At 40.4% G+C, this 15,238-nt stretch overlaps 1 long non-coding RNA gene across 1 annotated transcript in view; it reads right to left on the reverse strand.

Moving 5' to 3' along the window:
• LOC145434884 (uncharacterized) overlaps nucleotides 1-15,238 on the reverse strand; it is a 553,571-nt gene that overhangs the window by 45,894 nt on the left and 492,439 nt on the right. The window lies entirely within an intron of this gene.

Below are 15,238 nucleotides of genomic sequence, written 5' to 3' on the forward strand. Positions count from 1 at the left end.
CGTGATTTGAACAAGAATAGATAAATAAATAAATCTTTATATTCAATAGCTCACTGGTAAACGCTGCTGTTCGACATATACTTAGAGCAGGCTCGCGTGCAACTCATTTGGTCCTCGCGGGATAACTGGGGCTCGCGGGCACCGTGTTGGTGACCCCTGATATAGTTTATCTTTAGTCTAGATATTCATGAACTAGCCTTCTCCACGAGATAGAATTCATGCCTACGCCAATGGTTGACTAGCATTTTTAGTTTTTATAAACTGTATTCGAATTCTATTCAAATCAAACAAGGGGTTTGGTTAAGGTGAGAACAGAGCATCATGAGCAGCAGAGCACTCTATGGAACAAAGATAGATATTTTGCCATTAGAATACCTTAATACTAGTTTACGACAACTTAATCTGTAAGCTCCGACCACTTCGTTTGCGGTCAATTCATTTGTGATAGAACATGGAGGCTCAGTGAAACGCACGATCATTGAATAATTGGTAGCTCTCTCAGGTTACACCAACGTTTCGCGAACAATCCGAACATATGCTGGATACAGTGATATTTGTCGACACCGATTACTTGAAATTGACCTGTAGATTTTGCTCCGAGTCACGAGTCAATCCTCATCTCTGATACGCCGAGTCAAGTCAAGTCAAGTTCAAGTCAGACGAAAAAGGTGACTCAAGTCATGTCATTACTCGAGTCATCCCAACACTGGAATATACAATTGCAATCTTTGCGACTTACCGTCTGACTTACTAGAGGGACGGTCCTGGGATTTCGAACTAAAACACACGTCTTACTGATGAATCCCCTGACAAACCGTTCACCGTACATTGTAAAAGTCACTTCGACGGCAACACGCCATACAATAATGCTATTATGACACGTTCAATATATTATCCAGATGCCGATACTATTTTTCTCGTTCGTCCGTCTCAATCAGGGTCCAAATTCATATTTTTCTTCCAGAGTTCGATGTTTTAAGTAGCCGGCCTAGTTCGTCCACGAGGTTACTTCAGCAGTATATATATCCTGGTTTTGGCGCTAGACGTCTGTGTTTCTGCTTCGAGTGTATATGCACCACTAGTTGAGCTGTATTCTTAATTCGTCTGGGCATCTCCGGGTTGCGTCTTGCAGCCATATATTCTTGCAAGCTCAGTTTACCATCGCCATCGTGGTCGGCTTCGTTGATGAATTCCTGCAATCGCAAAAGGCGGTAAGATCAATTCTGACGTCACTGGTTGAGCAAAAATTGCAGGAATCACCCGCACAGAAATTCAACAGAAGTAGTGCCGCCTTGTTCGCTGCATTGAAAAGTAGCCTCATAACGCGTGGACACAATGCTAGTTCATATCAATATATAATCATCCCTATAACATATATACTGCTGTAGTCAATAATGAAGTACTTTTTACTTTTTCGGAATACTTAATTGCTCATGTTCTTTACCAATTCCACTTCCACTTGACAGTTTTTTGGGAAAGCTACTTTTTAGACTACGTGATTTGTAAGGTAAATAGTAAGGATGGTGTGAACCTCTGAAAGGTTCAGGTTCGTGTGAACGCGAACCTTTTTGAAAGGTTCTGTGTGAACACGAACGTGAACCTCGTGACGTCACGTGACGTCATATTGCTAATTCCAACCCTTTCTTTCAATGAAGTGATAGCCTATGCCCTATATTAATGTACACGATACCTAGCGAAGATTCGGCCCACATAATGCCACAATGATGAAGTACATATCGGCGTTTTAAACGTCGCTAAATGTATCAATTGCGGTAATCAAAGGATATAATAATTGCATAAAATCAGTACCTTCCGTCGCTTTGCCAACAATTTCGACGAGGACTTACCAAGGAATATAAGCTTACGCCTTAACGGTCCTAGCCAGACCGGACAATGTGTTCGGAGTCTGAGTATTGATTCATTGATATTGAGCAGAGTGTACAACTGGTTTCTATACTCGCTACTGATACCACAAACAACAAGTTATGCAGCAGTAGCAAGCACCTTAATCGCACGAATTTGGTTTTAATGATACAGTAAAGATATGACGTCAAGATTGACCCAGTACGACCGTTCGATTTTTTACATCAGAAGACGATATCAATGTCATTGATTGGTTGAATAAGCATCATTCGCTGACTACGTATATCGATTGCGGGTCAAGCTCACAGCAGAGAGTCACTAAATATTCACAAACGGAAAGCTGGATGTTCCGAGAAAATTTTTGCAGCAAAGCAAGTAAAACTTTTAAGGTTGTCGAGGTGAATGGTGCATGCTCGTTTAGTGTTGATTTTCTATGCTGCCAGTACCATGCATGGAGTGGCCCGCAGTTGAAATGCAATAAATTTGAGCCAAAGATCTTATAATGGAGTGGAAATAACAATTTACCAAAAGGTTCACAGTGCAGAACCTACCAAGGTTCTGTTGTGAACGCGAACCTCTGAATTTCCGAGGTTCACACACAGAACGCGAACGTGAACCTCACGTTCACACCATCCCTAGTAAATAGTACTTTTTAGATATGTTTCCATTACGTTTACGAGTTACATTGTCATAACGACGGAGCAAAAACTGTGCAAGATTACTAAGATGTAGGCTAACTAATGTGGGTTTATGCGATCTGTGCCAACTGCTGCCAACCTTTTACGCAACATTATCGTATATTGAACGAGGTGTGTACTTGTCCGCTCGACCACTAAGTGAACAATTGATTAGCCGGATGATTCGGCCAAAAGTAAGCGGATTGAAACCGTCCGAATTAAGCGGAGTCGACCCTATAAGCCAGTGGTCGGGAACCTTTTTTGTCCGAATAGCCACATTTGCTCTATTTTTTCCCACCTGAACTCCAAAAGAGTCATACATGCCAATAAACTGTTACGTCACAATTGAAAATTCGTCACGTCATGGTAGCAGTAATTCGAACTCACTATACATGGAATCCTCGTGTGCGCCATATTTTCTCTGTAAAAACTGGTATGTATTGTTCGAAAGTAAATCTCGAAACGAGAGGGAACGCACAGACGGGCCAAGCCTCACCATTGATAACGCAATTCATCGTAAGTAGCTTAGAATTTAATATAACTGATATTAATCGAATGTAACTGTCCCACTGATTCCGAAAATTCAAATACTTATCGACTTCTAAATTGTCAAGGTATTCGGCGGTAACACAACGTTGCGCTGCACGCATACATTTTATCGCCGGTACTACAGCGCTACTTACCAATCAAGACCGAGGATGGCTATGGCCTTGTTTGTATTTTGGGTATGTAATTGTGAATGTCACGTCCACGTCAGTTCATGTCGCGCCTTAGATCAGGAAGACAAGGTGTTTTGAAATGGGCGTCACCACGTCCGATATGCTCTTTGATTAATCAGCGTGTCGCACAATTCAAGATTTCGATTCGAGTACATAGAATTCGCGAGTGGTATTGACCGCCGGAGTGACAGTAACGTAAGTATTATGATTTTGAAAAGAGAAGGACCTAGCCCCTAAACCTGAAGACGGCATTGTCTTTACCTCTCAAATACATGTTTATACTGTCACGAGAATAATTATTCCGGCCGTGATGAAAATTAACCTACAAGTCGCTGCAATATTGATCAATTCAGTACCAAAAATTAATATTTGGCAAAGAGCCATATCTTATACACAAAAGAGCAATACATGCCTCGCGAGCCATAGGTTCCCGACCACTGCTGTAAGCCATGGTTAAACATACTTTCATCGAGTTTCATAGGAAAACTCGACGTAACGGCGTCAAAATACGAAAACAAGGATCGCGCTCGGAGCGTTGCTTTCCTATAGCACGGACCTAGTTTTCCGTGGTATTACGCTGTACTGTTGTTGAAGCTAATCAACTCGAACGTGAGATGTAGGCCGAGTCCGAATATCACGTGCAGGCCACATCACTTCTCTGGTCAATAGGCGCCCAATAGGCAGAGTGACTTCTGAGTATGTACAATGTACATTCATTTTGCAGATACAAAACACTTTCGATAGCGTCATAATTTGCATCACCTTACACACTATAGAACAAGGTCGGTGGGCTGGATTTAGGCAAATGAAGTACTTGGAGGGCCGGATTTGTCAAACGGGTATTTATTAGGGATGGCGTGAACGTGAGGTTCACGTTCGCGTTCTGTGTGTGAACCTCGGAAATTTAGAGGTTCACGTTCACAAACGAACCTTGATAGGTTCTGCCCAGTAAACCTTCTTCATATTACAATTGTCACTTCATTATAGCATCTTTGGTTGAAATTTATTGCATTTCAACTGCGGGCCACTCTATGCATTGTGCTGGCAGCATGAACAAATCAACACTAAACGAGCATGCACCTTAACAATTTCGAAAATTTACCTGCTTTTTTACCAAAGTTTGCTCGAAATATCCAGCTTTCCGTTTGTGAATATTTAGTGACTCTCGGCTGTGAGCTTGACCCGCAATCACACAACATCAAGAGCGAAATACACTACATGTAGGCAGACATGGGGTAATCGCGATTAGTAATCGTAATCGATTACGACGATTACAGCATTTTCAAGTAATCGTAATCGCAATCGATTACATTCGAAACAATTCCGAAGTAATCGTAATCGTAATCGACTACTTCCCATATCCAATCGATTTCTCTGTGAAAGAACGATTACTTTTTATTTTTGCAAGGACTATGACATAAACTGAACATTCGTGAACAAGGAAGAGATATAATACCAGGCTCGTGACAGCACAAACGTCTGATTTTCAAACGCCACAGCTCATTATTACGCCAGAAATAGCATATCAGCTTTGCGCGTCATTGCGTAAGAAGTATCCCCACTAAATAGATATCCGATGTACGTACGTCGTACATTAGTGTCATTGTAAGAACACCCGCCGTGCTGTATATCAGGTTATCAACACGTTCCACACGCCACTACCTCGCAGCAGTATAATTTATCTCCGCTCTGCCTAGTTTCAAATAGTAACTTATGGTTGATGTTTGTTATGCTTATGCTTAGTTAAACGCAATTTGACCGTAGCTGCTTGGCGAGCAGTAGGCCTATCTAGTACGTACGTACACCGGACAAAGATTTGAAATTTTGCACTCGTCAAATGAAACATTGCGATTTCCACTACGAAGTAGTAAAAATCAACAGCTGGTGATATATATATATCAAAACCGAGCCGTTTTTGCCGTTTCTCGCAACGGCAGCTTGCAGTACAATATCTGTATTAAGTTGAAGGCATAATTTTATGTTCGCTTCGTCTTATTCTCATATGACTCTACTTGAAAGAGCGCCAATCGGTATTTCACAATTCTTCACTCAACATTGGGACCTGCCGCCATTTCCATGGGCTTATATATCATGTTAGCATGGGTTGTAGCTGGAATCAGGACCAAAACAGCAAGTCGTCCCCTATAGGGTGGTAATCGCAAGTTGAAGACTGAATTTCGTCCAAAATTGCATTATATTACTATTGATTTTTAATCCTTTCTCAGCTCCCGATGGTCGGATTTACCTGTAGAGTTTGTTTGTTTGTTTCAGGTAATCTTGGTGTTTGTCGACTACAACGGTCAGTTACACCATGCCGATTTTCTGCATTTTTGAATCCGTATCTGCCGACTTGTAACACGGCCCACTTCTAGTAAGACACCGCTGACGCGGATGAGGCGGCGAGGAGGAGCCTAGATAAACCTCCGACACTTTAAAAGGAATTCTGAAGTCGACCTCGGTCGGACTCGAACCCGCAACCCAATGGCGTTGCAGCCCAGGATTATACTACTGCGCTATCTCGCCACACAATTACCTACATGTAGAGCTGGTGACGCGTAATTCATAATTATAACCTCTAGTATCTTGTTATGATTAGGCTACTTTAGTGTATGTTGTTAATTCGTGACCTCCGGTTTGTTATATAATCAAACGATATTGTAGTGGCTCAAGCGTAGCAGATTATAAGAAAAACTTTCGTGAGACGCACTAACAAATTGTCATGTCTTTTTATATCTGACTGCATGTCTAGCAACTCAAATTGTAAATTATCATGGTCAGTGGCCACATTATCTACAATAGGACATGAAAACATTTTCATCATGGGGGAAAAAAGCATTCATTTCGACAATGCGGCAGTCGAACTTAACAATCAAGTCAAATGATCCATTGGTTTGATAGTCAGATAGCGCTGTAAAACGTGTTGCAACATCACCTGCACTTAATTAAGTCTGATGATGAGCAGACTTAAATTTGAGTGACGATCCAAACGCATTTGAGTGTGAGCATACTTTTAGACGTGAGTTGAGTAACGAAATCGTTGCTGAGTAGAGAATCACTACTCGACAGCAAAGGAATTGGTCCCCACCCTTAATTATAAACTCCAGATTCCAAGCCAAGCAAGTGTAATTTTTGAATCAATTTTTTTGTTTGTTTCAAATTGATTTTATAATATTTTTGTTGGATTTTCTAACGTCACTGGGAGCCGCAAGTAGGCTAGCTCGGAGCCGCGGTTGGGAATCACTGATATAGAGAGGATTTTCAAGTTGATTGGATCTCTCGAAAATACTCTATAATTTATGTTGGTTTACGAAATACTTTTTTAGGACCCTTCGAGCTCGCTCCCCACCCAATTGGGAAATTTGGGGTGCGGCAATTATGGCCCTCGCAAAAATGCAAATCATTGGCCGCGATAAATTGAACTCTTTAAAAATGGGCAATGGCACATTATGACGTAACAAGCAAATGACGCATCTCTTTTAAAGAAAGTTTGTTATCTCATTAGGCCTCTTCAGCGCAATCCATATATTGTCTTCCAACATAGCTTCCAAGATGCAAAATACAAGTAATCGTGAGTAATCGTGATTACTTTTCCAATGTAATCGTAATCGTAATCGACTACTTCCTGATTTTGCTGTAATCGTAATCGTAATCGCGTCATTCAGACGTAATCGTAATCGCAATCGATTACAATCATGAAGTAATCACCCCATGTCTGTATGTAGGTAGTCAGCGAATGATGCTGATTCAACCAATCAATGAAATTGATATCATTGTCTGATGTAAAAAAATCTAGCAGGCGGACGGGGTCAATCTCGATTTCATATGTTTATTGTATCATAAAAAACAAATCTGTGGGATTGGGGTGTTAGCTACTGCTGTATAACTTGTTATAGTAATATCGGTAGCAAGTACAGAAACCCATTTTACACTCTGCTAAATATCAACGTAGCATTACTCACACGCCGAATACATTGTTCGATCTGGCCCATACCGTTGAGGAGTAAGCTTATATTCACTTGCAAGTATCCTCGTCGAAATTGTCGGCAAAGCGACGGAAGATATTGATTTTATGGGATTATTATATCATTCGATTGCCCCAGTTGATACATTTGGCGACGTTTAATATATCAATATGAACTTCAGCATCGTTGCATTATGGGGCACGAGTCGTCGCTAGCTATCGTGTACATTAATATTGACTTTGACTTCACTGAAATGCAGGGTTAGAATTAGCAATATGACGTCACGTGACGTCATGAGGTTCACGTTCGCGTTAACACTAAACCTTTCAAAAAAGTTCGCGTTCACACGAACCTGAACCTTACAGGGGTTCACACCATCCCTAGTATTTATCCACCTATAGAACTGATTTATTGTATATTATATGTAAACTTCAATGTTGAAGCATGGAGAGCGAAAACAGAATTTAATGAATTTATTACCGTAATGTAGGCGATGAGACATCTATCAAATTGTCTACAAGTTCTTCGTAGTCAGGTTGCATGACGGACGTAGAAACTCTTAGTATACGATGCACGTGAACGTCATTTGGATTTGAACCCCGCTTGACTTGTTAATGTTGATGGTCGCATATGTTTGCTGGCTACATTATCATGTAGGACAGGAAACTGTCCGCGGGCCGGATCTGGCCCGTGGACCGTATGTTGCCAGCCCCTGCTATGGAACGATTCACGCACCATTCAGCCAATCAACTATAAAAAAAATGCCGCATTTTTACTCAACAAACATGAGCAAATCCGGCTCGACATCATAGTTTCCCAATTACCTGCAAGTCGGACACACATACTTTCTTTTGAGCATTCCCCCTGTAGCATGCCGCGATTAATTCCCACAGCGCTAAGTACCCATCGTTATCGCGGTCAAGTGTCTTGAATTCTCCTCTTATCTGACAATCGCATTCAGCCGGTTCGGAGCGTGCCATCTTCGAACAAAAATCTCCAACAAACGAGCCGGTAATCAACCGAAGCCTACCATGTACTAAAAAACGAATGGACGACGTTGATTGTGTCAGCGGGGTGTAATCAAGTAATGCGAGATTTAATTTAGGGTTATACTTAAATCACATGACTGTCTTCGCTGCTTGGTAGACCTACTATACGAAAGCTTCGTTCCTAAAGAATCTGTATTACCATCATAATGTTTGAAATTTATATTTCAAAATCTGGCATTTACTTATATCGTAATCCGGCAGACCATGGCGTGTCCTAATCTGGAAAAGTGGACTCTGATTTTTTTTAGCTTTAGACCAGTTTTAGCAGACCATCTTTAAAATTTTCCGGAGTAAAGACATGAAATATATTTCTCGCTTTTTAGAAGTAGCCTTTAATTTTTTCGTTCAATTGCCAGCATCATACTTGGAGTTCTAATTAGCTTCAGTTCTTTTGTCTAGAGCAGTGCCCTTCAACGTTTATCGTCGTGGCATACCCTTTTTTACTCGACACTTGTACACCCCTGGCCACAGAACACAATGATTACGTGTAGTAAGCCTAAGTCAGGGTGTAAATCCTTTTTGCTAATCACTGCCGTATTTCAATTAAGTATATAGCATACCGCCGCATTACGGCGCAGAGTCGTCATGGCCCATCTGGGCGTCATATACTCATGTGAAAATAGACTACTGGGAACTTCACATCGAGGAGAGCCATGGTCGTGTTCTGTGCCATCATTGATTTCTTTGGGTATACCTTGCGTGTAAAATTCTTTAACTCTAAGAGCAGAACACCCCCTCCCCCGCAGGCCTGCTATATATGTACTAAAACCGCGAGTATAAATGCTAGGAAAATTTATCTTGACTCCAATTTTAGTAGTGCAGAGAGCGAAAAAATTTTCAAACTGGAAAATTCACTTTGTCGATAATATTGCTTGTTTCATATATTACTGTCAAATATTTATCCATTCTTAGCCCACGTGATCAGATTAACAGGTAGAGATGATCGATTAGGTGTCCTCGAATTTTTTTTTGCAAAAAATCAACGATGATGCGTCTTCCGGATTTTACTTTTAATTAATCACTTTCTTGCATGTTGTTAGTTTTGACCTCCTATTAGGATGTAGGCATAGTGGAAACCAATGTTTTCTCTAATTTGTGACGAGTCTGCGCACACTCATAACTTACTGCGCAGAACCTTAGACAACAGTGCGTAACGACTGAAAAAAGGTCATCACTTCTGATTTTTTGTGCGCAACTTGGATTTTATGTGCGAAAACCGTGTCAGCACTGCACATTTGCGCACGTGCGCAGCTTAGAGTAAACATCGGTCAAAACATATATTGAAATCGATCAAACGTACCAGAAAAACATTCGTTCGTGAATCGCAAACGATTGCGACTTGTTATTTCTTTATGCGGCGCATCATTTTCCTCTGTGGTTCACATTTGTACGGTGACGCTCAGATTACACTATTATATTAAAAATAAATAATCCAAGTCGCCATGAATACCGCCAAGCGTGAACGAAATTTTCAGGTTAAATAAAATCTCTCAGAGATTTGGGAACCAATTCGTTAATTCAAATTGCATGTTGATGGCCGCCACCACACGCTAATTTAAAAATGTGTCGAGCGCCGCATAATTTGTGTTTTACTACTGCATGCAACCATATGTCTGCAGATTGGCCACCACTGGTCTGTTTTAAATAAGGATGAGCAAGGCTGTAACGTATTGGAAGTGCTAAATACTAGTCAGGGCTCGAGGTTACCGGACCAACATCTAGCACAGTGGTTATCAAATTCGACACTTCTAGCTAGCCCCTGCAATTATGCACACTGCGCTATTTATAAGAATCTCGCCGGAAGTACCAATTCAAAATGTCTGAGCTCTCGCGGCGATTTCCTCAAAAATCATTATATACATCGCAAGCTGATTGTCAACTCCATCCTGTTCTACTCCAAAATGAATCAAAAACTGTATTACCAACTTTTAAATGATGAGAAGCATTTGCTTATGACATCATAAAAGAAATGTACTTTACAAGGTGCGTACAGTTGATATGAATAATGAACATTATACGATATTGCACATCTGATCAACATGTTCTGAAGCAAAAACTCGCCTGTTTAATGTCATAGCCAGTCATTGGTTCATTTTAATGCAGATCTGTACACTTCGGTACACCCTTTTCTAATTTTAGTACACCCTAGGGCAGTGGTTCTTAACCTGAGGGTAATTACCCCAAAAGGGGTAATTTACCAATTTTGGGGGTAATTCATATTGGCGTTTTTTATATACTAATAACGCTGCACTGAAGTATTTTCAAACGTATAAATATGAATGTATAGTAGGGCTGTTCAAAAAAAAACTTTTTTTTCCTGAATCTTCTTGATTATGTGAATAAATCGTTAGGTTGCCTTAAAAAACAACGCACACCAAATTTTAATTCATTCCAACCAATAATCGCGGATTTCGTACAGTTTGAAAATTTTGAATTTATTTAGCGGAGCTATTTGAGTTTTTATTCGATAATTCGGGGATTTTCCTTGATCGGTGGATATTCCAAGAAATATCATCGAAAAACTCAAATAACTCCGCTTCTACGGGTTGGAATTGAGTCAAATTTGTTTTGCATCATCTTTGAAGACATCGCAACCATTTCATGGGGTTGACGGAAAAATTTGACCAAAAAATTTTTTTGCATCTTTGGGTAAATGCAAAATTTTCAAACTGTACGAAATCCGCGATTATTAGTTGGAATTAATTAAAATTCGGTGTGCGTCGTTTTTTAAGGCAACCTAACGATTTAATCACGTAATCAGCCAGATTCAGGGAAAAAAGCTATTTTTGAACAGCCCTAATGTATAGGCTAACATATTTTTGCGAGCTTGTGTATATTTCGTTTCACTTAACACACCATGCTTGCTGTGATATCATGGTAACCATCAGTGACTTTGATTACGAATAACATTGCCGAATTTAGTTTAGTATAGTGCTCTGTACATCCAATTTATTTTTTAGTAGTGCGGATCATATGTTTTTGCGCATGCTGGAAAATAGAAAAACGACAAAGGGCGTCCAAGTTTAGCTTTGCACCAATAATGCAGTAGCAATATCGTAGAAATATAGCCTTGAAAAGTGTCGTGATCTAGTCTCGTCAGTAAAATTAAGTCTCAAATCATCAAAATGCCCTCAAAGAAATGTGTAGAAGATTTTGGAATCTTTTGGGTTCGCCTTCAAAATGAATAACTTATCTTTGTCAGAACGGCATTGAACTTTCTTATTGCTGTTAAGTAGGATTTTTTGCAATAATAGTATCCATCTAAACCAGGGGTGGGCAAACTTTTTGGCTCGCGGGCCGCATTCAACATTTAAATTCATTCGCGGGCCACACTATCGTAAATTGAGGTTATTAGGCAAAAGGCAATATTGTTATTTAATCACATAGCAGTGGTTCTTAAACTTTATTAGACACGCCACCCTTTATGATAGCGAAAAATTTCACGCCCTCTACCGTGATATCACAAAATATCCAATATATCCAGCAGTGGCTGTAGGCGAGAGAATTATCGAATATGAAATATGCACAATATACAGAGCAATAACTACGAATCGGAGGCAATTCGCGCGAAGCGCGAAATAATTTTCGGTTTACTGTGGCTTCGCGCCTCCTTTCGGATGCTTTCACGCCCCTGCCCCCAGTTTGAGAACCACTGTCATGTAGTGACCGAAGAAATATGGAGATAATATATAAGTGGATCGTCCTCATCAGTAACCCCTTTTGTAAAGAAAAATACTCGTGGACAAAGCATCGCCTGCCGCACTGTATAAAAATGGGATTATCAACCAAAACGCAATATTGGTATTTGATTATATAGTGAGGATGTGGAAGTTATATGTATTTTTATTTAAAACCAACCAACCATTGATTCGAGGATATGGTACACGCATCAGAAACATTGGCGAGATTTCATAAGCTGCAGGTCAACCTCGATATAACCAATTTTCAAAACTACGGATGAAAAGTCGTTTGTTTCGATTCTTAGAACAAGATGGACATTTGAACCTGTGAGCAGTGATCAGCTTATAGATTTGCTGATTCTACTTTTGGTTCAACTCCAGGACACATTATGCAGACATCGTCATAACCATGTTATCTTCAAATATGCTATATATAGATTTTATAAATATAAATACTTCTGTACATACAATGAACGAATCTACCTACCACACGCGCGAATCGTTTTTTCCAAGCACAGCACTAAAAGTAATAAACTTGCTGGAGTGGTCAAAGTAAAATTACACTCTTGACTTTCTGTAATGTTTAGCAATTGAAACCTTTTAGCATGCGTGGGCCTTGAGGGCAGGGATCGCACCAGCAATGAAATAAAAATTGACTAGTATGAATATAACTTATAATTGTCATGGTGAAATATAATGAGAAAAAGTTTAATCGAGTCCCCGCAGAAATGAGATTTTTACTGCGCATTTTTTCCATACATGAAATATGATTCTTGAGCCTTTCGCGGGCCGCACAAAACTGTGTAGCGGGCCGTAGTTTGCCCACGCCTGATCTAAACAAAAAAGTTGGCGATTGGCAGTTACACGAGATTGCATGCATTTGACAACTGTACAAACTTATCATGCATGAAATAATGGAATGAGACTTCGGCATCAGTGCTGAGGCTTACAAACGCCGATTTCAGTGATCTGTAGTTACACAACCAATTCGGAATCATAAACACCACAAAATCCCCATGGTTCTATTTGTCGGGGGTTTATCTGGTCTCTTCATCGCCGATCCCGCTATAATTACAGCACCTTGGAAAGCCCAGAGGAAAACTCTAGAAAGATGGCAACAAAAGACCAGAGAAAGTACGAAAGAAAAAAAGCGAAATACGCCCTTATGAACTTTACCGTGCGGGCGCAAATGGCCCAAGTGTTTACAAGCGCCAATTCTGCCAATAAATCAACAAACAGCAACCACAAAACTTTTATGTATTGGGCTCTATGCTTATGTCAACATTTTCTAATCACGAATTCCTCACGCGTAGTTAATTTGTGAGCTCAGGGAACGCTGCATCATTGAAAGTGATGATCCGTTTTACGAAATCAAGCACTGAAGCACATTATACCAAGATTCACAAACAGATACGCACGCGCTCTTTACGTAGCGAACGAGGTCCTGTATCATGCGATTCAAGTACAAACCGTCATATAGGGTAGGCCTATACCGAACTACATACTTGAGGCATATGTAATCGTTTTAAGTATGCTTACTATTGGCACAAAAATTGCATGGAGTTAGTAAATATCAGTGGGATTTTGTTCTCCAGACGCACCAAGCGCAAACTTTTCTAAATTTTATGAATACATTTTCTCGATAACAGATGTTAGGCTATTTCTCAAATTACCTTCATTTTTAGTCGTCTCTCAGCGCACGCGATCAGATACGCCGGTGGAGCCGATGAAGGTGATGAAATCGAAATTAACGGCACATAATTGTATACATTCTAATGGAATCGTGTTTAGGCGTAACCGCTTGACTGTAGTACTTAATACTGTATAGTTAGGCACGTAGTAACTACACACAGGAGATCGCGCAAGGCGCGAGGAATTTATTTATAGCATAAAACTCAGTAAATATCACATACAAATTAACGGATCACTTTTGTGCGGTCCCGACCCGCATTTAGATCCTTTGCGATCAGTGTTGGGGTGGCGACCCATTCCTTAAGAACCCATGTCATTGAGTATTTAATTATATTATTGTGCACAACTCAGAGGAGGTTATCGCCTTCTAAAGTCATGTGCTCCAAGACACCAATTTCATAATGCTCATGGTTCTTTGCTTTCTTGTACTCTCGGTAACGTCTTTCAACCTCTCTCACAGTCATTCCTCAGTCGCTCTCACTCCCATCGTCCCATGCATCATGATCGTGGTCGTTGCCGCCAACTTGTAGTTCGGAACACTTGACGTCGGAGCCTTTCAATGCACTGCGGTTGCAGTGAGGTCGGCGACGCCGAGCCGAGATAAACCTCCGACAAGCAGACGTTAGTCGGAACTGGGATTCGAAACCACTTCAATTGGTGTCATGACGCTGGTGTTTACCCAACTGCGCATTGCGCTTCCCTGTCATCGAGTATAACAGGTAGCAATAAATATGTTTGTGTTCACGAACGAATCTTGGTAGGTTCTGCACTGTGAAATATTTTCATGTAGTACAATTTTTCACGTAATTATCAAGTCTTTTGTTGAAATTATGTGCATTCAAATTCCGGAACACTCTCGCATGGCGCTGGCAGGAAGTCAGCGAATTGTGCTTATTCAACCAATCAATGTACATGTAACAAATCTAGCAGGCATACGGGACCTATCTTGATTTGATATAATTTTTGTATCATAAAGACTAAATCCATCCGATTGATGTGTTCGCAATTGCGTAACGTGTTGTTGAGATAATGTCTGACGCAAGTGCACAAACCTGTGTTTCACTTTCAAGGATACGTCTATCCGGCTTAGCCGAGTCCTAATCGAAATTGTTGACAACGCGACGGAAAATATTGATTTTGTGAAATTATTATAACATTTGGTTTTTTCAGTTGATACATTGGGCGTCGTTTAAAAAGTCAGCATCTAGCCTACGTCAGCTTTCTGGCATAATATGGCCCGACTCGTCGCTAGCTATCATGTACAAAATTATATCACTTTATGGAAATGTTAGCAATATGACATTACATGACGTCATAGGTTCACGCAGAACCTTTCAAAATGGTTTATGTTCACACGAACCAGAGCCTTTCAGGGACCACACCATCCCTAAAATGCACCATAATTCACCTGCTTATTGCGCAAGTAATTTACGTTGAAGTCCGCTGTCGTGACTATATGCCAGAATCTATGTGACTAAAATATGTTCCTTAATGGCATACAACGCTGCATGGTCCTATAAACTAATCCCCATATTTTCGTTTCTAACTGACGCACACGGGCTTACTAGAACATCCCCGACGCGACATAATGAAAAT

This window comes from Botryllus schlosseri, chromosome 3 (genome assembly GCF_051294905.1).
Source record: "Botryllus schlosseri isolate E-star chromosome 3, Bs_hap1, whole genome shotgun sequence".
NCBI classification, from domain to species: domain Eukaryota; kingdom Metazoa; phylum Chordata; class Ascidiacea; order Stolidobranchia; family Styelidae; genus Botryllus; species Botryllus schlosseri.